Raw genomic sequence first — 11,685 nt, forward strand, 5'->3', positions numbered from 1 at the left:
TTAACACGGGTGTACACCGCAGTGTGAATATTTTAGTGGAAACAACAATCGCGGATCGTTCTCTTCCATGAAGCCGATGTAAACATCTAAGAATATATGATCATTTCTTAGATTTATTACCTTTGTGGACTACAAATGCAAGTTGATGTCATACTGCGATTGCTTGGTGAAGATAATTTACAAACATGAGACCGGATGGATTATGACTTGCGCACAATTTTTAAACAAAGGTATGTTGTCCCGTTTAGATTTTTCATGTTCATTCTATATGCACTGTCAGCTATGATGAAGTGTAATGAATTATTGCGCCGCCAACTACAGTCCTGCGACGTCAGATATGTCTTGTCTATTTTTTACAAAATAGAGTAACGCGCGTAACGAACTCATTTAAATTTCAGTAATTGTAATTGCGTTACTTGATTTAAAAAAATAGTGGAGTTACAGTAACGCGTTACTCCCATCACTGATAGTCACTTATGATGCCAATAGTCAGTTACGGTCATAGCGCCACCAGCTGGTAACAGGAAGTAACATGTTTACAATGATAATGCAATGTCAGATTTGTCCCAAACTTCACATGATTGATAAGAGTCCTGGACAGAACACATCTACGTGCCAATATTTACATGTAGTCACTCATACACACACACACTCGCTCACTCACTCTCTCTCTCTCTCTCATGCTATCTTACACGATGCTACCTCGCTGTCATTTGTAATTAGCAACAAGAAATGTGGCACATTATACTACACTTTTAAATGGTTCACCTATGTTTACATGCTTAAATGCCTATTTACTACTGTTCCCTTTAATTCTTCTCATGCCACGGCGTGGCGGTGTCAGGTGTGCGAGGGCCCTTCCATCACTGCTTGCAGTTTTAATAATGTCATTATTATTTTAATACATAATCATTAAAAATCTATTTGTTAGAAAAAATGGTCAAAACAGCTGTCACTGGGGCACTAACTGACTATAAAAAGGTTGTAATATAATACCATTGGAGGTACCAATACAGTATATAACTCTGAGATACTAGGAACTCTGTACTGTAGGTTCAAATGTGTCCTTTTTGAAAGGGTACCACCCTGGTAACAGGGGCCGATTTTTTTACTATTTTTGACAGTGTACAGAACCCCACTGTTAAACTCTCTGACATATTTACTTATAGATTATCTAGATTATCCTGTCAATATTTCAATTTCTGCCATTTGCCATTTACAAACAGTACTCTTCTTTTATTGCAATAACTGCAATATTTGCTTTGGTTTTTTAAAATTGTATCTGTGTTTCACAGCATCATTCTGTAGTCAAAACACATTGCTGCCCCCAAGTCTTCTCAGTACAGGAACTCAGACTTGTGTGAAATGACAAACATACTCAAAGCCTATGTTGACAAATGCTCTTCTGCGACATATCTCATTGTGATTCATTGTTCTTGGATACATTCCAGATTTATTTTTCCCCTTAAACGATCAGGAAGCATGGAGAATTCTGAGGTAGCACATCATCAATCATTTCATGGCATGGCATGGAAGATTAGGTGATATCCTGTGGTAAGATATTTTTATAACCAGCCAAATGTTTATGATTTGATGCTAAAAAAAACTCTACTGCCAACAGGGAAAAATCATGTGCCTTATAAATATAAGCACACACACTGTATAATAAGAATAGTGTGTTTTTGGCTTCTCTCAAGGTTTGAAACGCAGACACAATATTTATTTGTTTTACATAGGTGTAGTTACTACTATTTTACTTATTCAAACTACACATCAATATCAGGCAAATTAATACAGCTCAAATATTAGTACTGTATATTAATAATAATAGTTAGTCATGAATCCTGATACAGTAGAGATCACCATAGGAATGTGAACATTCAGCCTTCTCATATGCTGTTCAATAAACATGAACTGTGGCATATGGCATACAGTATTACTTAAATGACAATTCACCAATATGCACGATGAAGGCTGTATTGTAGTTAAGTATGTAATGGATGATCTAATAATTTATAATGAACTCAAAATGAACTCAAATGAAGCATCTGATAATTACGATCTATTCATGACCTTTTACCAAACCCATCGTTCTCACGAGATAAGGATACTGACCGAAAAAATATTACCACAGTAATGCGAGATAAAATCATTACCACATCGGTTTTAATGTCAAGACAGATGAAGTTTAATTTAAAACTCCTTATGCGAAAATCTTGTTTTATAGTATCATTTAGAATTCCAGGACAACATCAGTGCATTTCTATACAAGCAACAGTGCAAACTTGATAAAACTTTATATATAAGGCGATCACAAAATCGTCGAAATATCAGAGGATATTTTGAAACCCATAGCCTGGTTTAAAAACCAAAGATGCAAAATAAATGTAAAAATGACACTTGAAATTACTTACTGTATGTGGAGTGTTGTAATAAAGGCATTCCTCGGTTGCAATGTGATATATATGAACACGAGACAGATGTGTGTCTCAGGTGCACATGAAAACGCTCGCGCTCTTACTGACAGATGATTCGACTACACGCCCCGCGCGCAGCGCAGCGCAACGCCACGCGCAAGCACGGACGCACAGAGACAGTCGGGTACACGAGCTATAGACAACTAGGCTCCTGACTGGATCTTTTAGTATTAAAGTGGCTCTGTTGTCTTGCATGTTAAAAAGCTCTAGTTTCCAAAAACATACACATAATAAAAAAAATATTAAATGTCAAAGTAAATGTCACATGCAAAATGTTTCTTAGTTATATCTGTTGCCTGATCTCTCTCTCTCTCTCTCTCTCTCTCTCTCTCTCTCTCTCTCTCTCTCTCTCTCTCTCTCTCTCTCTCACACACACACACACACACACACACACACACACACACACACACACACACACACACACACACACACACACACACACACACACACACACACACACACACACACACACAAACCCGGGCGCAAATTTCCTAGGTGTAATGTACACATAATGTTAACTTCATTTCACCCCTAAACCTAACATCAGAGAAAAACTTTCTTTGAATGAAAAACTCCATTTAGTATGTTTCATTGAAGTGTCCTAAACCAATAAGCTAATACCGCCATGAATGTAAGTCAAGCTGCATTCATGGTACCCTAATTCATTGGCACAATGAACTAATCCTAAACTTACCTGGCTAACCAACTAAACCGGCTTCATGGTCTATAGTTTCTGTCAGTCTGTCAGTCTTCTTTTGTGTTGTGGTGCTTTGTTTAAGAAAGATCATGCAGACTGAATTTACCACTTGAGGATTTTATCCAGCCTAACTTTGTGGTAGGAACCCAAGCTCCTATGCTCAATGTTGTGTTCATTTTTTCGTTTTTTGGAGTTGTGAGCTTATGGTGTTTGTTTGCCATGTGCTCCTATATCTTGTGTAGTCTTCAAGCACATGGCCTTATTTGTTTGTTTATTTATTATTAGGTTTTTTTGTGCAATATGCTCTCCTGTCTAACATCTTAACCTTGCCCACTTGTTTCCCCATTAATCATCTGATTATCTGTTCATTTGTCCCACCGGTTGTCCCTTGTTTTCCTTCTTTTTTTTCTTCCCTATACCCACCCCCATGTCCTGTGTTTTCTGTGTGTATTCATGCTTTGTTTGTTGCTAGTAGTTGCTTGCGGCAATTGAGTCCATAAATAACGTTTTTACTCCTTTGGGGAAGCCTTTGTTGGTATTTGTTTTTTTTTTTTTACGTAAAAGCTCTGTTGCACTATGACTGATTCTTTCACTTTCCTCTAACTCCACACTTTGAAAGTTTGAAGGCTGTCCTTTTTTGACCCCCTAAGATACACCTGTGGGCTTCCCTTTTTTATAGTTACAGTGCATTGAAAATGCGCTGTACTGTTCTTACTGGGCTTTTTATTATTATTATTATGTTGGCTTGAAAAAGCCAACATATTGTTATTGCTTTTAAACTTATTATGTTGGCTTGACAAAGCCAACATACTGTTCTTCGATCTAAGCTTATTATTATGTTGGCTTGAAAAAGCCAACATACTGTTCTTCATCTTAATCTTATTATGTTGGCTTGAAAAAGCCAACATACTGTTCTTCATCTTAATCTTATTATGTTGGCTTGACAAAGCCAACATACTGTTCTTCGATCTAAGCTTATTATTATTATTATTATTATTATTAGTGGTGCTTGCATTTATGCAAAGCATCACTATTACTATCTTGCATACTTATTATTATTATTATTCTTCTTTTTCTGGACACTTTTTTGGCGCGTAACTCGTCCCGCACGCTTTGTCGTAGACCCATAAATTAGGGCTCAAATCGACCGGCTTATTGAGGAGAGGACTGCTATGACTTTTATAAGCGATCGGGTGCAGGATTTCCGAAAGGGGGGCGAAAAACCCCCCAAAAAATCCCATTGACTTAACATTGCGCCCAACTTTGACGAGTCATAGCTCCGCTCGAGGATTTTGTAGAAACATGTGGGTTATAACATTTGAAGAGGGTGGTAGGCTCTTTAAGAACATGAATCACAATGGGGTGTAAGTTGTACCCCTGGGGTGTAAGAGGTGCCCAAAAGTGCCCCAATGAAAAGTCAATGGGGCAAAATCCCATAGACTTACCATTGCAAAAATTTTGACGGGTCATAGGTACAGGCAAGGATTTCATAGAAACATGTGGGTTACTACATTTGAAGAGGGTGCTAGACTCTGTCAGGACGTCCCCCACAATGGGGTGTAAGGTTACCATAGCAACCATTTTGGGCACCCTAGCAACCTATACCATAGACTGCCATTATAAAATGCCTGGATGGATATCTTTGCACCACAGTGTCATAGAGACATGGGGGTGGGCTCATTTTACTCAGGCATCCAATCAGTCTCTCAGGATCCTTACAGACTTACTAAGCCACGCCCCTAGCAACCACTTTTGAGCACCCTAGCAACATAAAATACAAACAGTTATATCTCGGCATCAGAACATCGTAGAGACACGGGGGTTGGACCGTTTTACTTGTGACTAGGGGTGTAACAATTGGGCACATCATTGGCCACTCCCAAGCCACGCCCCTAGCAACCAAATTTGAGCACCCTAGCAACCGAATAAACAAAGCCTTATATCTCCGCATCAGAACATCGTAGAGACACGGGGTTTGGACCGTTTTACTTGTGACTCGGAGTGTAATCACTGGGCACATCATTGGCCACTCCCAAGCCACGCCCCTAGCAACCAAATACAGTACCCTAGCAACAGAGTAAACAAAGCCTTATATCTCCGCATCAGAACATCGTAGAGACACGGGGGTTGGACCGTTTTACTTGTGACTCGGAGTGTAACAATTGGGCACATCATTGGCCACTCCCAAGCCACGCCCCTAGCAACCAAATTTGAGCACCCTAGCAACCGAATAAACAAAGCCTTATATCTCCGCATCAGAACATCGTAGAGACACGGGGTTTGGACCGTTTTACTTGTGACTCGGAGTGTAATCACTGGGCACATCATTGGCCACTCCCAAGCCACGCCCCTAGCAACCAAATACAGTACCCTAGCAACAGCGTAAACAAAGCCTTATATCTCCGCATCAGAACATCGTAGAGACACGGGGGTTGGACCGTTTTACTTGTGACTCGGAGTGTAATCACTGGGCACATAATTGGCCACTCCCAAGCCACGCCCCTAGCAACCAAATACAGTACCCTAGCAACAGAGTAAACAAAGCCTTATATCTCCACATCAGAACATCGTAGAGACACGGGGGTTGGACCGTTTTACTTGTGACTCGGAGTGTAATCACTGGGCACATCATTGGCAACTCCCAAGCCACGCCCCTAGCAACCAAATACAGTACCCTAGCAACAAAGTAAACAAAGCCTTATATCTCCACATCAGAACATCGTAGAGACATGGGGGTTGGACCGTTTGATTCATGACTCGGAGGGTAATCACTAGTGGATGCCATTTTTTTCCCTAGCAACCAAATACAGTACCCTAGCAACAGAGTAAACAAAGCCTTATATCTCCGCATCAGAACATCGAAAAGACATGGGGTTTGGACCGTTTGACTCGTGACTCAAAGGGTAATCACTAGCGGATGCCATTTTCTTCCCTAGCAACCAAATACAGTACCCTAGCAACAGAGTAAACAAAGCCTCATATCTCCGCATCAGAACATCGTAGAGACACGGGGGTTGGACCGTTTGACTCATGACTCGGAGGGTAATCACTAGTGGATGCAATTTTTTTCCCTAGCAACCAAATACAGTACCCTAGCAACAGAGTAAACAAAGCCTTATATCTCCGCATCAGAACATCGTAGAGACACGGGGGTTGGACCGTTTGACTCGTGACTCGGAGGGTAATCACAAGTGGATGCCATTTTTTTCCCTAGCAACCAAATACAGTACCCTAGCAACAGAGTAAACAAAGCCTTATATCTCAGCATCAGAACATCGTAGAGACACGGGGTTTGGACCGTTTGACTCGTGACTCGGAGGGTAATCACTAGTGGATGCCATTTTTTTCCCTAGCAACCAAATACAGTACCCTAGCAACAGAGTAAACAAAGCCTTATATCTCCGCATCAGAACATCGTAGAGACATGGGGTTTGGACCGTTTGACTCGTGACTCGGAGGGTAATCACTAGTGGATGCCATTTTTTTCCCTAGCAACCAAATACAGTACCCTAGCAACAGAGTAAACAAAGCCTTATATCTCCGCATCAGAACATCGTAGAGACACGGGGGTTGGACCGTTTGACTCGTATCTCGGAGTGTAATCACTAGTGGATGCCAATTTTTTCCCTAGCAACCAAATACAGTACCCTAGCAACAGAGTAAACAAAGCCTTATATCTCCGCATCAGAACATCGTAGAGACACGGGGGTTGGACCGTTTGACTCGTGACTCGGAGGGTAATCACTAGTGGGTGCCAATTTTCTCCCTAGCAACCAAATACAGTACCATAGCAACCGAATAAACAAAGCCTTATATCTTCGCATCAGAATATTGTAGAGACATGTGGGTTGAATTGTTTTACTTTTGGCTTGGAGTATAATCATATATTGTCCCCCGAAATTTGCCACGGCAAGCACCACTTCACATTTTCTTCAGGAAATGTACCTATCTAGTTATTATTATTCTTCTGGTACAAACTTTTTCTCACAGTAACTCCTCCTAGAGCTTTCAAGCTACACCCACAAAACTTTACAAAACTTTTAAGACTGGTACGTAGATTGTTGCTATGACTTTTCTAACTGATGGGACCTACCGAATTCCTAAACGGGGCGCTCAAACACCTCAAATTTTCCATTGACTTAACATTGCGACAAACTTTGACGAGTCATAGCTGCAAGCGAGAAATTTGTAGAAACTTGTGGGTTACCACATTTGAAGAGGCTGGCAGGCTCTGTAAGAACATGCCTCACATTGGGGTGTAAGTTTCACCCCTGGGGTGTAAGGGGCACCCAAATTTCCCCATTGACTTATAATGGGGCAGGGAACATGTCCATATAAGGGAATAAAAGCGTCCCAGATGGAATATCTTCACTTTAGAGTGTCGTAGAGACATGGGGGTGGGCTCAATTTAGTCAGGCATCCAATCAGTCTCTCAGGATCGCCCCATAGCTATTAAGCCACGCCCCTAGCAACCATTTTTGGGCACCCTAGCAACATATCCCATAGACTGCCATTATAAAATGCCCAGATGGATATCTTTGCAGCACAGTGTCACAGAGACATGGGGGTGGGCTCATTTTACTCAGGCATCCAATCCGTCTCGGAGGATTCTTATTGAGGTATTAAGCCACGCCCCTAGCAACCAAATATGAGCACCCTAGCAACATAATAAACAAAGCCTTATATCTCTGGATCCGAAAATCATAGAGACATGGGGGTTGGGTCTTTTGGTCATGTTAGCCTTATGCTAGCTCCATGCTAAGTCATACTAGCTTCATGCTAGTTTCGTGCTAGCTTTATGCTAATTTCATAATAAATCTTGCTAACTTCATGCTAATCATGTTAGCATCATGCTAGCTTCATACTAATTCATGTTAGCATCATGCTAACTTCATGCTAATTCATGTTAGCATCGTGCTAGCTTCATGCTAATTCATGTTAGCATCGTGCTAGCTTCATGCTAATTTATGTTAGCTTCGTGCTAGCTTCATGCTAATTCATGTTAGCATCGTGCTAGCTTCATGCTAATTCATGTTAGCATCGTGCTAGCTTCATGCTAATTCATGTTAGCATCGTGCTAGCTTCATGCTAATTCATGTTAGCATCGTGCTAGCTTCATGCTAATTCATGTTAGCATCGTGCTAGCTTCATGCTAATTCATGTTACCGTCGTGCTAGCTTCATGCTAATTCATGTTAGCATCGTGCTAGCTTCATGCTAATTCATGTTACCGTCGTGCTAGCTTCATGCTAATTCATGTTAACGTCGTGCTAGCTTTATGCTAATTCATGTTAGCGTCGTGCTAGCTTCATGCTAATTCATGTTAGCGTCGTGCTAGCTTCATGCTAATTCATGTTAGCTTCATGCTAATCATGCTAACATCATGCTAGCTTCCTGCTAATCATGCTAGCATCATGCTAGCTTCATGCTAATCATGCTAGCATCATGCTAGCTTCATGCTAATTCATGTTAGCATCATGCTAGCTTCATGCTAATTCATGTTAGCATCATGCTAACTTCATGCTAATTCATGTTAGCATCATGCTAGCTTCATGCTAATTCATGTTAGCATCATGCTAGCTTCATGCTTATTCATGTTAGCATTATGCTAGCTTCATGCTAATTCATGTTAGCATTATGCTAGCTTCATGCTAATTCATGTTAGCATCATGTTAGCTTCATGCTAACATCATGCTAGCTTCATGCTAATTCATGTTACCCTCATGCTAGCTTCATGCTAATTCATGTTAGCATCATGCTAGCTTCATGCTAATTCATGTTAGCATCATGCTAGCTTCATGCTAATTCATGTTAGCATCATGCTAGCTTCATGTTAATTCATGTTAGCATCATGTTAGCTTCATGCTAATTCATGTTAGCTTCATGCTAATTCAAGTTAGCATCATGCTAGCTTCATGCTAATTCATGTTAGCATCATGCTAGCTTCATGTTAATTCATGTTAGCATCATGCTAGCTTCATGCTAATTCATGTTAGCATCATGCTAGCTTCATGCTAATTCATGTTAGCATCATGTTAGCTTCATGCTAATTCATGTTAGCTTCATGCTAATTCATGTTAGCATCATGCTAGCTTCATGCTAATTCATGTTAGCATCATGCTAGCTTCATGCTAATTCATGTTAGCTTCATGCTAAATTATGTTAGCATCATGTTAGCTTCATGCTAATTCATGTTAGCTTCATGCTAATTCATGTTAGCTTCATGCTAATTCATGTTAGCATCATGCTAGCTTCATGCTAAATCATGTTAACATCATGCTAGCTTCATGCAAATTCATGTTAGCATCATGCTAACTTAGTGCTAAACATGCTAACATGGTAACTTTTGGTATCATGTTTACGGAAAGTTATAATACTAAACTAAACTTGTTTTAAATTTCTCTCAATCTGTTTTAAACGTTCAGGCTAGGCTTTGTCAAGCCAACATAAAGTTTGTCTTCAAACTTTTCTATCTAGTTATTATTATTCTTCTTCTGATCCCTACTTTTTCTGACTGTAACTCCTCCTAGAGCTTTCAAGCTACACCCACAAAACTTTACAAAACTTTTAAGACTGGTCCGTAGATTTATGCTATGACTTTTCTAACTGATGGGACCTTCCGAATTCCTAAACGGGGGGCTCAAACACCCCAAAATTTCCATTGACTTAACATTGAGACAAACTTTGACGAGTCATAGCTGCGAGTGAGAAACTTGTAGAAACTTGTGGGTTACCACATTTAAGGAGGCTGACAGGCTCTGTAAGAACATACATCACAATGGGGTGTAAGCTGTACCCCTGGGGTGTAAGAGGCCCCCAAAATTTCCCATTGACTTATAATGGGGCAGGAAACATGCCCATATAAAGGAATAAAAGCGTCCCAGATGGAATATCTTCACTTTAGAGTGTCGTAGAGACACGGGGGTTGGACCGTTTTACTTGTGGCTTGAAGGTTGATCATTATGGGATGCCATTTTTCTCCCTAGCAACCAAACTTAGTACCCTAGCAACGGAATAAACAAAGCCTTATTTCTCCGCTTCAGAACATCTTAGAGACACGAGGGTTGGACCGTTTTACTTGTGGCTTGAAGGTTGATTATTATGGGATGCCAATTTCCTCCCTAGCAACCAAACTTAGTACCCTAGCAACGGAATAAACAAAGCCTTATATCTCCGCTTCAGAACATCATAGAGACACGGGGGTTGGACCGTTTTACTTGTGGCTTGAAGGTTGATCATTATGGGATGCCATTTTTCTCCCTAGCAACCAAACTTAGTACCCTAGCAACGGAATAAACAAAGCCTTATTTCTCCGCTTCAGAACATCTTAGAGACACGGGGGTTGGACCGTTTTACTTGTGGCTTGAAGGTTGATTATTATGGGATGCCAATTTCCTCCCTAGCAACCAAACTTAGTACCCTAGCAACGGAATAAACAAAGCCTTATATCTCAGCATCAGAACATTGTAGAGACACGGGTGATGGACCGTTTTACTTGTGGCTTTAAGTGTGATCATTATGGGATGCCATTTTTCTCCCTAGCAACCAAACTTAGTACCCTAGCAACGGAATAAACAAAGCCTTATATCTCCGCTTCAGAACATCATAGAGACACGGGGGTTGGACCGTTTTACTTGTGGCTTGAAGGTTGATCATTATGGGATGCCAATTTTCTCCCTAGCAACCAAACTTAGTACCCTAGCAACGGAATAAACAAAGCCTTTTATCTCCGCTTCAGAACATCTTAGAGACACGGGGGTTTGACCGTTTTACTTGTGGATTGAAGGTTGATTATTATGGGATGCCAATTTTCTCCCTAGCAACCAAACTTAGTACCCTAGCAACGGAATAAACAAAGCCTTATATCTCAGCATCAGAACATTGTAGAGACACGGGTGATGGACCGTTTTACTTGTGGCTTTAAGTGTGATCATTATGGGATGCCATTTTTCTCCCTAGCAACCAAACTTAGTACCCTAGCAACGGAATAAACAAAGCCTTATATCTCCGCTTCAGAACATCATAGAGACACGGGGGTTGGACCGTTTTACTTGTGGCTTGAAGGTTGATCATTATGGGATGCCAATTTTCTCCCTAGCAACCAAACTTAGTACCCTAGCAACGGAATAAACAAAGCCTTATATCTCCACTTCAGAACATCATAGAGACATGGGGGTTAGACCGTTTTACTTGTGGCTTGAAGGTTGATCATTATGGGATGCCAATTTTCTCCCTAGCAACCAAACTTAGTACCCTAGCAACGGAATAAACAAAGCCTTATATCTCCGCTTCAGAACATCATAGAGACACGGGGGTTGGACCGTTTTACTCGTGGCTTGAAGGTTGATCATTATGGGATGCCAATTTTCTCCCTAGCAACCAAACTTAGTACCCTAGCAACGGAATAAATGTTAGCTTCATTCTAGCTTCATGCTAATCATGTTAGCTTCATGCTAGCTTCATGCTAATCATGCTAGCATCATGCTAGCTTCATGCTAATCATGTTAGCTTC

General features: G+C 40.7%; 1 protein-coding gene across 1 annotated transcript in view; it reads right to left on the reverse strand.

Annotated features, from left to right (window-relative positions):
* The window catches only part of htr1fa (5-hydroxytryptamine (serotonin) receptor 1Fa), a 52,617-nt gene extending 50,085 nt beyond the window's left edge, over positions 1–2,532 (reverse strand). The window contains exon 1 of the mRNA XM_065293003.2: positions 2,415–2,532. The gene's annotated coding sequence lies outside the window, so the exon portion shown is untranslated. The remainder of the gene's footprint in view (positions 1–2,414) is intronic.
* Positions 2,533–11,685: the final 9,153 nt, after the last annotated feature.

This window comes from Paramisgurnus dabryanus, chromosome 15 (assembly GCF_030506205.2).
Source record: "Paramisgurnus dabryanus chromosome 15, PD_genome_1.1, whole genome shotgun sequence".
Classification (NCBI taxonomy): Eukaryota; Metazoa; Chordata; class Actinopteri; order Cypriniformes; family Cobitidae; genus Paramisgurnus; species Paramisgurnus dabryanus.